We start from the raw sequence: 13,437 nt of genomic DNA, 5'->3' as shown, positions 1-13,437 counted from the left end.
CATAAGTAGATATAGAAAATAAGAGTCTCAAATGGCACCCTATTCCCTACATAGCTCCCTTCTTTTGACCATAGTGCACGATTAACTGCATGGCAAATCAAAGAATCCAACATGAAAATGACAGCCAGGTGAAACCCCCTTCAGGGAAACAGAGGAAAACCAGTCTGTCTGTGTGTCTGATGTCTGGCTGTAGACTATAGGTCTCTCTAGGGGAAGTTAATGTCTAAGAACTTACAAACAGGATAAGTTAATTTAAGGAAAGGAATTCTGGGACATTATGTTTTATGTGGAACTCCTTTACTGGGTTATGGACCTCGAAAAAGAGTCCCAAATAATCAGGGAAAATAAACGTCCTTTAAAACACAGCATCACGTGAACAGCAGGGGGCAGGTGTACATCTGAAACAGGCCATTTCCTTGATGCATGTCAGCTGACTCCTGACTTTGCTTAAATTCAGGAATGTGTTTACCATTTTATGGCATGTTATTGCCTACCCCTCTTAAAGGTGACATGCAGGCACACACACACCTCAGAAAAGGGATTATGTACATACATAGAAAAAGTCACCCTGTCAGAAAATTACACTCTCTCTACTAACAATGCCTCTTAATCAGACCTTCTGAAAGCCTTGAGTCAAATATTCATGAAACACATTGATAGACAAATTTAGGGCAACAGACAGGTGTCTGAGAAGGGAACAAGACCAGGCAGGCATCACAATGGAGACTTCCAGTTAGGGTTAGAACCTGATACTACTGAACAGAGACAGACAGACAGAGAGCTGGGGGGAGAGATGAGAGGAAAATAAACAGTTCTTTCTAGAGGGAGGTTAGAATTTAAAGTCCATGGTTTATGGCCTGCACACTGCATCTGAACTGGATGTTAGTTGAGCACTGTGAATAAATGTCCAGTGAGGGCTTTCCTGGCTCTTCCAGGGAATCTCTCTCTAGTGTATAACATACTGTCACAAAGCCTGAGGACTCTGAGTCACCTGTTCCATGTGTCTTGTCATCACAACAGGTGAGTCCTATGTTTTCCATCTGGCCTCCCAGGTAGCTCAGTGATTTCACCGGTTATTATTTACATTGTACTCTCTACCCTCGCACTCTTTCTGTCACACTCTCCCCTCAGGGGAATCCCTATGGCAGGCAGGGCTGGTCAACTCAGGGGACCTGCTGGTGATCTGATCTGCAGTGTTAGTTGGTTTAGTCACTGATTAGCTCAAATCGCTTACTCACCTGGTGTCCCAGGTCAAAATCATTGTTGCCAATATTTACACAAGTGTGTAAATATAACTGATTAGAATTGGGACTTTGAGAGGACAGGTAGAAGTGGAAGGGGTCCTGAGATAGAGGGATGGAGGAGATAGGAGTCTCCAGGTAGAGGATGGAGGAGATAGAGAGTCTCCAGGTAGAGGGATGGAGGAGATAGAGTCTCCAGGTAGAAGGATGGAGAAGATAGAGTCTCCAGGTAGAGGGATGGAGGAGATAGAGAGTCTCCAGGTAGAGGGATGGAGGAGATAGAGTCTCCAGGTAGAAGGATGGAGAAGATAGAGTCTCCAGGTAGAGGATGGAGGAGATAGAGAGTCTCCAGGTAGAGGATGGAGGAGATAGAGAGTCTCCAGGTAGAGGATGGAGGGAACAGAGTCTCCAGGTAGAGGGATGGAGGGAACAGAGTCTCCAGGTAGAGGGATGGAGGAGATAGAGGGAACAGAGAGTCTCCAGGTAGAGGGATGGAGGGGATAGAGGGAACAGAGAGTCTCCAGGTAAGGGATGGAGGGGATAGAGAGACTCCAGGTAGAGGGATGGAGGGGATAGAGTCTCCAGGTAGAGGGATGGAGGAACAGAGAGTCTCCAGGTAGAGGGATAGAGGGAACAGTGTCTCCAGGTAGAAGGATGGAGGGGATAGAGTCTCCAGGTAGAGGGATGGAGGGGATAGAGTCTCCAGGTAGAGGGATGGAGGGGATAGTCTCCAGGTGAGGGATGGAGGGATAGAGTCTCCAGGTAGAGGGATGGAGGGAACAGAGAGTCTCCAGGTAGAGGGATAGAGGGAACAGTGTCTCCAGGTAGAAGGATGGAGGGATAGAGTCTCCAGGTAGAGGGATGGAGGGATAGAGTCTCCGGTAGAGGATGGAGGGATAGAGTCTCCAGGTGAGGGATGGAGGGGATAGAGTCTCCAGGTAGAGGATGGGAGGGTAGAGTCTCAGGTAGAGGGATGGAGGGATAGAGTCTCCAGGTAGAGGGATGGAGGGGATAGAGTCTCCAGGTAGAGGGATGGAGGGGATAGAGTCTCCAGGTAGAGGATGGAGGGGATAGAGTCTCCCGGTGGAAGGAAGGAAGGAAGGAAGGAAGGAAGGAAGGAAGGAAGGAAGGAAGGAAGGAAGGAAGGAAGGAAGGGAGAGAGAGAGGTACCTGTCTTCAGACTGGGTCTCCAGGTTGATGGAGGAGGAGGAGATGGTTCCCATGGAGGAGCCCTCGTAGGAAGACGGGGTGTCAGGGACTAGGTCAGGACGCAGGTAGGAGCCAAACACTGGGAGAAACACACAAAGCCATGAGCTCACTGAGAGATACACACAAAGCCATGAGCTCACTGACAGATACACACAAAGCCATGAGCTCACTGAGAGATACACAAAGCCATGGCTTCACTGAGAGATACACACAAAGCCATGACCTTACTGAGAGATACACACAAAGCCATGACCTCACAGAGATACACACAAAGCCATGACCTCACTGATAATGCCTTCAGTCAGTCAATGTATTATTAACTGTATTTGTATAACAGCAACCTGGGCCTAAAGTTGTTAATAACAGGATATAGACTGTGTTTTCTTTTCGGTGAGGCAACATTTCAGTGGGGGCTGGAGGTGGAGACACTATGGCACTACTGAAGGACTAGTTTATGGGGACCAAGTGGTTTTCGAAGGGCCATCGATCCAGACATAACGAGAGGTATGGTCTACATGACAGATCTGGGAAGTGTAAGTGATTTCTCTCTGGTGCATTTTTTTTTATWATTTTTTTACAACACATGAATGTGTGGATGATTGATAATAGTGTGCTGGTCTACCTTGTCCGTCTAGACTGGCCAGACTGCGTGCTCCTCCCAGCCTCTGCCTCCTCTCCTCCTCCTTCTCTTCCTTCTGAGAAGACAGGATCTCCTGAGAGGACGACTTCAGAGCAGGGATGGATGTACGAGTCCTCTTAGAAGGGGAGAAGCGAATGGCTGCAGAGAGACAGAGAAAGAGAGGGAGAGGGGAGTGGGATGGGGAGAGAGGTAAAAGAGAGAGGGAGACAGAAACGAGTGGTGGGGGAAGAGAAAAGGAGAGCGGAGGGAAGGGAGAGAGGAAGATAAGGAGAGAGAGGGAGCAAGAGGAAAGAGGGGGTTGGGGAGAGAGTGAGGGGGTAGGAATGAGAGTGAAGGGGTAGAGCAAAAGAGATAGGGTAGAGCAAGAGAGAAAGAGGGAGAGATGGAGGGAACAGATTACCCTGATTGCAACCATTGTCGTGCATAATCAAGCTTGAAGTGTCTGTCCCAAAGTAGCAGTAAAATGATCAAACTGTTAACGCATAATGATCATTATGCAACTGTCCCCAGACGTTACTATTCTGACTCCCAAAAGGAGCATGAAATCCCTCTCCATTGTATCTAACTGTGCAGAAGCATTGCCATAATAATACCAGCATCTAAATCCCAAACCATCGCAGAAGCCATCTTCCTTAAATCAGCATTGCACACTGCTTTATTTAATCTTAACATGAAACATTCCACAAGTCAAAACCCTGAAGTGAGAGGGGCTTCAGCCACTGGGGTGGGTTCCTAAATTACCCCCACTGGGGGACTGGCATGGCCACCACCCAAACAGAGGACAACCATAGAAACTAAACACCTCTCTGATAACAAGATATTTCTGGGGAAAGAGCTAAAGGCAGAACAGAATTAGTAAAATATGCAACTACATAAATGTATGCATGGACGCATTACCGTAAGTCGCTTTCGTCAAGAATCTATATCAGTATGTCAGCGTAAGCTGAAAGCACAGCTGAGAGGAGCTGAGGGAGGGTTTGAAACCTGACCTATTTAATTGACTGACAACAGTGTATGTGTCACTGGATCCTCCACACAACAAACTGGTAAAACACAATCACGTCCTCTCACAGGAGAAATGTATACCTTACATCAACACAGCTGTGTTGTTGCCTTCAACACAGCAGGTCACTAACAAATCAATCTGTACAAACATTTCCAATGGTTTAAAGTTGACTAAACTGTACGTGACACACCGACATAGTGTTATTGTAGTCTCAGTCTTAGCCCTCATACCCCTTTTACCATTACACTTGTTTTCCGATCCCAGTGCCTGGCATGTGTGACAGCTTAAGTCCTAACATTAATGTATCCCTGTCATAGGGGWCTGAGGAACAGAAGCCAGCAGACTTACTCTGAGTCTTCCGGAACACCGAAGTGCTCATGAACTTGAGGAATCGGTTGGCATAGAAACCAGGCCGGTGCACCGAGACAGAGTCCTGAGGACAGAACAGAAGACAATACAGGCTTTTATCAGAGAGGGCTATTTGAGATCAATAAGAATGGAACCTATGAACGGTGTGTGTTCAGAAGGACACACGTATTAGGCAGCATATCAACTTACACCATCGTAGACCAGGGCCTTCCATGAGTGTTCCAACTTCTTAATGAATCTGAGGGGGAAACAAGAAGTCTTGTCACAAACAGAGCTTGTTATGCAACAAACCCAACCCCTCACCAAGCCCCATCACCCAAAACCTGAGATGCTTCCCGTTGACACCAAAGACAGAACAGGAACCACAGCAATATTACATTTCATGTTACATAATATGCTCCCATTCTAGTTACATTTGACACTGCAATTGATGGACTGAGGCAAGCAAACAGTTGGCAAGGGAAGAGGATTAATATGAAAAGATATATGGGGAATGATATCATTATGTAACTCCCCAGCCAAGACACTGACAGACAGGTCCTGAGGTCAGCTTAGAGATGCTGAGATATGGACAAGCGAACAAGCTTTAGGGACACTTCTGTCTCTCTGGCCCTCGAGGCTTGTCACACTGAGGAGCTTCTCTCTTTCTCTCCCTCTCACTACCTCTTCTCTCTCCCTTACCCCCTAAGGTAAGGTATACATATACTTTCCTATTCACTCTGGTGAAAAGGATGCTTTGGGACAGAAAATCAATGCTTCACCAGAGTGAATAGGAAAGACTGATAGCTACAGAACCCTTATGCATTGGGACAGAAAATCAATGCTTCACCAGAGTGAATAGGAAAGACTGATAGCTACAGAACCCTTATTAACAGAGTTGGATAGAAAAGGATGCATTGGGACAGAAAATCAATGCTTCACCAGAGTGAATAGGAAAGACTGATAGCTACAGAACCCTTATTAACAGAGTTGGATAGAAAAGGATGCTTTGGGACAGAAAATCAATGCTTCACCAGAGTGAATAGGAAAGACTGATAGCTACAGAACCCTTATTAACAGAGTTGGATAGAAAAGGATGCTTTAAGGACCCAGGAGAGTGGCTGCTTGATATCCAATCAATCAGAATATGTAATGCTAACTAGTCTGTGGGCGTAGCAACGAACCCTCCATGTTACAGAACATTATAGTATGTTATTATGCTATATAATATAGCATGTTATGAAGTCATGTTAAACCTGTAGGACTGCAGGATGTCGATGATGCCCAGGAAAATAAGCAGCTTCTCTTCTTTGTGTGACTTGGCAGGAATTCCACCCATCCTGAAATACAGCCCAGTAAATACAGCCCAGTAAATACAGGTCCAGTCACAGAATGTAGTCAGGTCAGGAGACACATTAAAGGTTTTGATCATTGTAAGTGTTTGTAAGAGTTTTGCCATGTATTTTTCAGTGTATGTGAATGTGAGTATGTGTACGTGTAAATGTCATCAAACTATTAAGGTGTATATGATTGTGTACTGTACGTGTGGTTGTCTTTGAATGTGTATGGGCAGTATGACTGAGGTGAGCTGACTCACGTGTCGTCTGTGGTGTGGGCCTCGGCAGCCTTGCCATCCCCCTGGATAGACTCCATGGCTGTGGAGTAGAGGACCCTCTGGGCCACGGGCCGCTTGCCATCCCCCACTGCCTGGCCCGGCTCGCCGCCCTCCTTCGGGCTCTGGTCCAGGACATGCACGGCCAGAAGCAGACTGTAGTCCATGATCTTAAAGCTCTCCAACACCTGCAGCACACAACATGAAACCACACAGTTAATTACCATGATCTGAAACAACATCAAAACAACCCGTAGTCCAGCAAAGAGTGGAAAAACAGTTGGCCTTGGCGGTGTTGGCCTTGGTCCGGAAAGTCCGGAATCTGACCAGTATCACACACAAATGTGTGCATTTTAAACAAAAATTGTGTTTTTTTTATCATCGGTTATTGAAGTGTGACCCATATTTCTGTGTGACCAAAGATAAATAGGCAATAGTGATATGATATGTGGAAAGTCATCCTTTTTATAGTTCCTTCTGCCATAATAAGATTATCAAATTAGCATGATTTTCCATCATTGGACCACGGGAATCGTCTCATTCTAAGCATTATTGTACCAATCCCCGAAACATCCAAGAATAGCACTGTCTGTCTGTCAGAGAGATGACAACGAGAAACAAGGAATGGTCATCATGATTGTCATGGTAATTCCTAGAATCTGCTCTCAGTTGGATTTCGTAAACAGTATTCCCAACATCGGGAACTTCCAAACTTGCCAAAACGGACTCAGCCATCATCATCCGTTATATGGAACTGGCTAGTAGAAAACAGGCTGAGTAAAAGGACCACAACAGAACCCGTTCATTTGCCTTTTGAGACATAATCTAAGAAATGTGAACTAATATGTCCAGAATGAGGATCTTTGATGATAAAGACTAACACAAACACACCCTCACTAAGAGCGGACAGTAGGCTGGATATAGGTGAGCAAAGATGGCCTTTAGATATGTTATCATACCACTGATGTATCTATAACTAGAATCCATTGCACCATGACTGAGCACACCCACAATAAGATTATAGAACAGCTATTTCCAGGATATCCCCATGGTAAATGTGTCTTTATTCGTGCTTTATTGTTGGTGGTTTAATCATGGTTAATTAGTTCTGTAGTGTCCTTTTAAGACTAATGCAAATCATGAACAAGCATACAGCTACGCGCGCACACCACCCACACATACACCCACACATACAGCCACACATACATACAAACATTCAGAATAAACACTTGCGCTCTTGTTCGAGCTTTGTCTTTTCCATGTCTCTGATTTGCATCCCTTCCTCTTGACTCCCCCGTCCTATTCAAAGGCAACCATTTTGAATAGAGCCACACACCAACCTGCCCGGAAAAGGCTAGAAGGACACTCCTGACCTGCAAACCGATATTTAATTTCAGAATTGGTTAAAATCAGGTTATGGTTAGGTTTAGGGTTTGGTTAAGGTAAGGTCAGTTTTAGATTTTGGTTGGTCGTTAGAGGTCAGGAGTGTCCATAAAATAATTACAATTCTCAGCTTTTACATTGACATTTGATGGAATGTCTCCATTCCATTTGAATGACATTCCATATGTTTTTATGTTAGGCGTGCGTAGTGGCTAGATCCAGCTGTAGCACTGCATGGGGAATAGGGTGTCATTTGAGATCTGCCGTGGTTTGATTGGCTTTGTGAGAGAGGGCATTGTTGTCCCCGTCATCTTCCAATGGAATGACAGAATCACATGACATGGCAGGAGGAGAGGGGGACAACATGACATGGCAGGAGGAGAGGGGGACAACATGACATGGCAGGAGGAGAGGGGGACAACATGACCCGCCACGAGTTCTATAACAATAATGAGAAGAAAACAAATCCCAACCATTCTGTGTGTTTGTGCAGGGCAGGATTAAGAAATCACTAAGACCCATTTATGTTGGTGTTTCCTTTATTTTGGCAGATACCCAAATGTTATTGTGATAAAACTTAATCCACATTTATTTTTTATAAACTATTGATCTTCTGTCACTAAATTATGCTCTCTGTTGTATTTTGAACATTGCCTCTTGGGCCTAGCCCCTGACTCACACAATTGACCAGTCACATTATGCAGTTATTATACAGTTTATTATATACAGTTTATATTTCCTTATTACCGGGGCTGAAACTGCATTAATCCGGCCTCTTTGTGTGTGTGTGTGTGTGTGTGGCGCTGTTTGTGTGTGCGTGCATGTGAGCATACGTGTTTGTTTCCGTCTCAAATTAATAGGGGCATTCCCAGACAAAAACCTTTTCAGATATCAAGTTAAATGCCACTCCACGTCCCTCTTCCCTAGTCACAAACAGACCTCAGCACTCATGATTGGCAACCCCTTACAAAACATTGTACCCTTCGCTAAACTGTCATTCCATTTTACATCGTCATCCTCTCAACATGACAATTACATTGCTCTCTGTTACAAGATAGAGTCTAAACAATGGCTCCCAAGCAGTGTCTGTCTGTATGCATCCCTCCCTCCCCCCGCTCCCTTCTCCCTCCCTCTCCAGTCATAGACCTGGGCATGTTTTATTAATGTTCTTAGTTTGTTGTGAGATGGAGAGAGGAGAGGAAGGAAAAACATACTACTCTACATTTCCCTCAGTGACCCACATTCAGCAGCAGACACTTCCTGGTCTCCCTCTCTCATCTCACCCCTTACCTCCCCTCCATACCTTGGCTGAATCTCCTTCCCCCCCTCACCCATGTCTGTCACGTCCCTCTCGATCCCCCTCCTGTTTTTCGGTGCTGCAGCAGGCTCTGGGGCTAGGTCTTTACTGCTTACTCATGGAAACGGACAGAGATTCTGCTTAGGGGGCGCTTTGCTTACCGCTCAGAAGGGGAAGGCAGGAAGCCGTGACAATAACAAACTAGCTACAGTCCAGTCACTTACAGTACAACCACTGCTCAGACGTACACACAGCTCACTGGCGTTAAACATTTCAAGAAGTTTGAACTTCTGTCCTGGGTTACAGTTACAGAATGTATTTTTGTCTCTTAACAACTCTCCCTACCCCCAGACACAGCCCCCCGCCCCAGACATACACAAACAAACAGTCATTATGAAACCTGGGCCTGGCACATTAATGACCTGCATGAAACACTGTTCCCTTTATACTTTGAAGTACAAAGGAAGTGAGAGAAGAGAGATGGGGAGGGACAGAGAGACAGAGGTCCTCTAAAAGACTTCAAACAAGAGGCCATCTTTGAGTGTCTGTGAATAGGGCTGGCACAATTACTGAATAACTGTGTAACCAARGGTTACGGATGAAGACCATCATGAAACGGTTATTACGATGACCACGGTCATTTGGCTGGCCCATTACCGTCACCCAAAATTCCATGACCGTCACAGCCTTATCTGTAAACCACTGTTATCCTTTCTCCACCATTCTGAGCTAATAGAAAGTCAACATTGAGGAGTGTGTGAGTTTAGTTAACAAACACAAGGAGAGCAGAGGAGATGAATCAGCCAGCTATAGCAGCCAAAGTCATCGAGGCGTGACTCCAGGCGGTGTCCCAAAGGAGAGTCATCAGAAACACACAGGACTGCCTGTTACCAAACAGGCCTATATATACCCACAACACCGTGCTACTCATGCAGACTAACTCCATTCATTAAGTCACCACTTGTCGTTTGCTGTTGAAAAACAGCTCAGTCTCCGATACAATGAAAGTGGTTAAACCTGGTTCACAGAAGCCATGACGTTGTTATGGGGGAGTAAAACAAATGTCCTTAACAATCACATCGTAGGCTATAACATTTCCAAGTTTTCAAAGGTTGGATACCTTAAACAGGAAGTGTGTCTTCCTTCCTGTTCCTGGTCTACTTCCTGATGTCTACATCCTGGTTGGAGACAGAGTGAAGCACCCTGTGCCATCAGACAGAGACAGAGACAGACAGACACTACCATGCTCTCTCTGTCAGGGACAACACCCACACAGTTACAACACAGGCCTAACAGCCTCTGGTTTAAAGTTGTCCTTAGGGGCACAGATCTAGGATAAGCTAACCCTCCACATATACTAACTGTAACTTAACTGTTGAAAATACTAAACTGACCTTAGATCAGTGCCTAGGGGCAACTTCATTCTTCTCCCACATGAGATATTTCCCTTCATCCCTTCAGAGCTAGCCAAGAAGGCCAGGGTTATGTACAGTACATAGGGTTATGTAAGAACTATACTGTATAATAATAGCTGAATAAGACTATTCACCATTGTCAGTCGTTATGTGATCACCATCCATATGATCTATGACAGTCCACATTATGATTGATTACGTGTTTTCAATCAATCAACCAATTATCTATTCACAAACGGGTAGTGTAGGTCTGAGCAGAGCACAATGACAACAGAGGGAGATAAGACAGATATACACTGAGTATACCAAACATTAGGAATAACTACAAATACCTTCCTAATATTGAGTCCCCGTCCCCATCCCCCCCCCCCTTTTGCCCTCAGAACAGCCTCAATTCATCGAGGCATGGACTCTACAAGGTGTCGGAAGCATTCCACAGAGATGCTGGCCCATGACTCCAATGTTTCCCACAGTTGTGTCACGTTGGCTGGATGTCCTTTAGGTGGTGGACCATTCTTCATACACATGGGACACAGTTGAGCATGAAAAACCCAGCAGCGTTGCAGTTCTTGACACAAACCGGTGCGCCTGGCACCTACTACCATACCCCGTTCAAAAGACACTTACATTTTATGAATCGCCCATTTCAGCCTCTGAATGGCACACATACACAATCCATGTCTCAATTGTCTCAAGGCTTAAAGATACTTCTTTAACCTGTCTCCTCTCCTCCATCTACATGTATTGAAGTGGATTTAACAGGTGACATCAATAAGGGATCATAGCTTTCACCTGGATTCACCTGGTCAGTCTGTGTCATGGAAAGAGCAGGTGTTCTTAATGTTCTGTACACTCAGTGTACAGCATAGTAATGCTGTAGGCCTATAGATCTCCAGCTTGACTTGTTGTGGTCCTGTTTGTTCTATGTACATTTTAGGTGTGGGAAAGTAGCTCCTTGCTCAGAGCAGAGTTGTGGTGTTCTCTCTCTGTTGAACAATAGCTCGGATCCCACTACTTCACTAGATTAGACAGGCTAATCTGGTGGCTACTGCTCTGAAATAGACAGGAATGCAGCCTCAGATTGGACTCCTATCTTTAGGCTGGTGCGCTCTCTTACTTTCTCGCTCTCACGCTGCTGGGAACATTTCTTAATCACATTCAGTGTTTGGAGAGCTGTCATGGAACTGAACAGAGCTCAGAGCTCCCAATGAACCCACAGTGGAAACACACAGTCCCAGTGCCAAACGCTGCAGAAACACACAGTTCCCTTTCTCAAAACACTCTGTCCAACCCTACAATCACACACACTGTTCTAGGTTTGTATACAATGTGGCAGAGTATGAAGTGGAAGAGTGGAGAGCGAGTGTGTGTGGGTGTGGCGCACGTGCATGCGTTCGTGCATACTTGCATTAGTATACATGGGTGTGTGTACGTGTATGCAGTGTATACTATTTGAGCGTGTGTACTGAGTGCAGAGTATCCTGTTTGAATGAGAGAGGTTGCTGATTTCACAGAGACAGAGGGAGTCCAACTACAAATACAATCTGTGCCCTTTCCTACTTCTGGCATCTGACCCAATGTCCAAGGGATGACATCACGAGGAGTTTGGCAATTTAAGTCCAGAGTTTGGGAATGAAAACAGCAGACCGTAGAGATGAGCGTACAGATAGTGCTGTAAACTGAGCCGTCTCATCTGATAGTACTTCTAGTTTCTAATTCTAGCATGACTGGAAAAGCCAGAACGACTCTCCATAATCTGCATACAATACTGAAAGAATGTGAGGAATCTGCTTTGTTTTGTTAAATTGCTTCTGCCATGTGTTTGCTGAGATGCGTTGCAATACTGGGATGACTCAGCAAGTTGAAATGACATAACATTCAAACCAGCTGTATAATCTGCTTTTCTTGGTACTCAAGACAGTGTTGTAGCACAGCTTCGTCAGGCCCTACCACACGGTCAGAGTTCGAGCCGACAGACAGACAGACAGACAGACACACACACACCTGTCCCAGTCCACACCTACCAGGCAGTCTCTCTGTAGGGTCTTCATCAGGGCATTGTAGGTGTCAGCGTCAAAGTAGAGCCCTTCATGCATGTCCTGGAAGTCCAAGTCCTTGTAGACGGGACATGCCTTCTCCCTCTCCTTCCTGGAGGCACGTCTCTTGTAGGTGGAGCCCTTCAGGTCGTACTTGTAGTTCATCTTGACGGAGCGCGGCAGCACGTTGTTCCTCACCACCAGCCGGATGTTGACGCCTCCAGACTGGATGCAGTACAGGCCGTAGAACTTAGGCAACAGCGTGCGTGGGTTCTGGTTCAGGTTCTGTGTGTGGATGTGGGAGAGAGGTGGATTGCAGTTAGTAGATTATTAAGGTTCTGGATTGGTTAGAGTTCATATAGCTCTGAATACTCAGTTAACCATTAATCCCAAACCTTAAACCTCAGTATATATCCACTGTTTAAAAGGCCTAAGACTAGGTTTGCAACCTAAATTGAACCCTAAATCCTATATAGTGCACTACTTTTAAACAGAGCCCTATGGGCCCTGGTCAAAAGTAGTCACTACATAGGGAACGCAGACCAGATTGGGTAAGTTACTCACCATGTAGATAACCTGGAGTAGTTTCTGAGAAACTCTGCTCTTTGTGCTGGACGGTTTTGATGATAAACTCGTCACGCTGGTCAGGTAGAACAGAGAGCCGCTGGCCCCGGGATTGGACAGCTCAATCAGAGGCTCATTACAGATGGAGTACTGAGGAGAAAAACAACAAAACATAACTGGTTTAATATGCCTGTAAAAACAACAAAACAAACTGTTTAATATGCCTGTAAAACAACAAAACATAACTGTTTAATATGCCTGTAAAAACAACAAAACATAATGGTTTAATATGCCTGTAAAAACAACAAAAATAACTGGTTTAATATGCCTGTAAAAACAACAAAACATAACTGGTTTAACATGCCTGTAAAAACAACAAAACATAACTGTTTAACATGCCTGTAAAACAACAAAACATAACTGGTTTAACATGCCTGTAAAAACAAAACATAACAACTGGTGAGGTACAGTATGCCTGTACAACCATAACCTAGTCACAGATCTGTTTGTGCTGCCTCAATCAAGTCCTGTGGTCATTGAACGAGCTGCCTAATCCTGGGAAACATCCTCATGAAAACAAGGTTCTCGCCTGATTTATAAAGCACAACTTATTCCATGGACAAACACTAACACACCGCCCGTTGTTAATTGTGTGGTTAAAAAAATAACAAGTTGTATTCCAATTG

At 45.1% G+C, this 13,437-nt stretch overlaps 1 pseudogene; it reads right to left on the bottom strand.

Moving 5' to 3' along the window:
- LOC111957524 (phosphatidylinositol 4-phosphate 5-kinase type-1 beta-like) overlaps positions 1-13,437 on the bottom strand; it is an 85,282-nt pseudogene that overhangs the window by 6,859 nt on the left and 64,986 nt on the right.

This window comes from Salvelinus sp. IW2-2015, linkage group LG33 (assembly GCF_002910315.2).
Source record: "Salvelinus sp. IW2-2015 linkage group LG33, ASM291031v2, whole genome shotgun sequence".
Taxonomy (NCBI): Eukaryota; Metazoa; Chordata; class Actinopteri; order Salmoniformes; family Salmonidae; genus Salvelinus; species Salvelinus sp. IW2-2015.
This window is presented reverse-complemented; position numbering and strand designations above follow the sequence as displayed.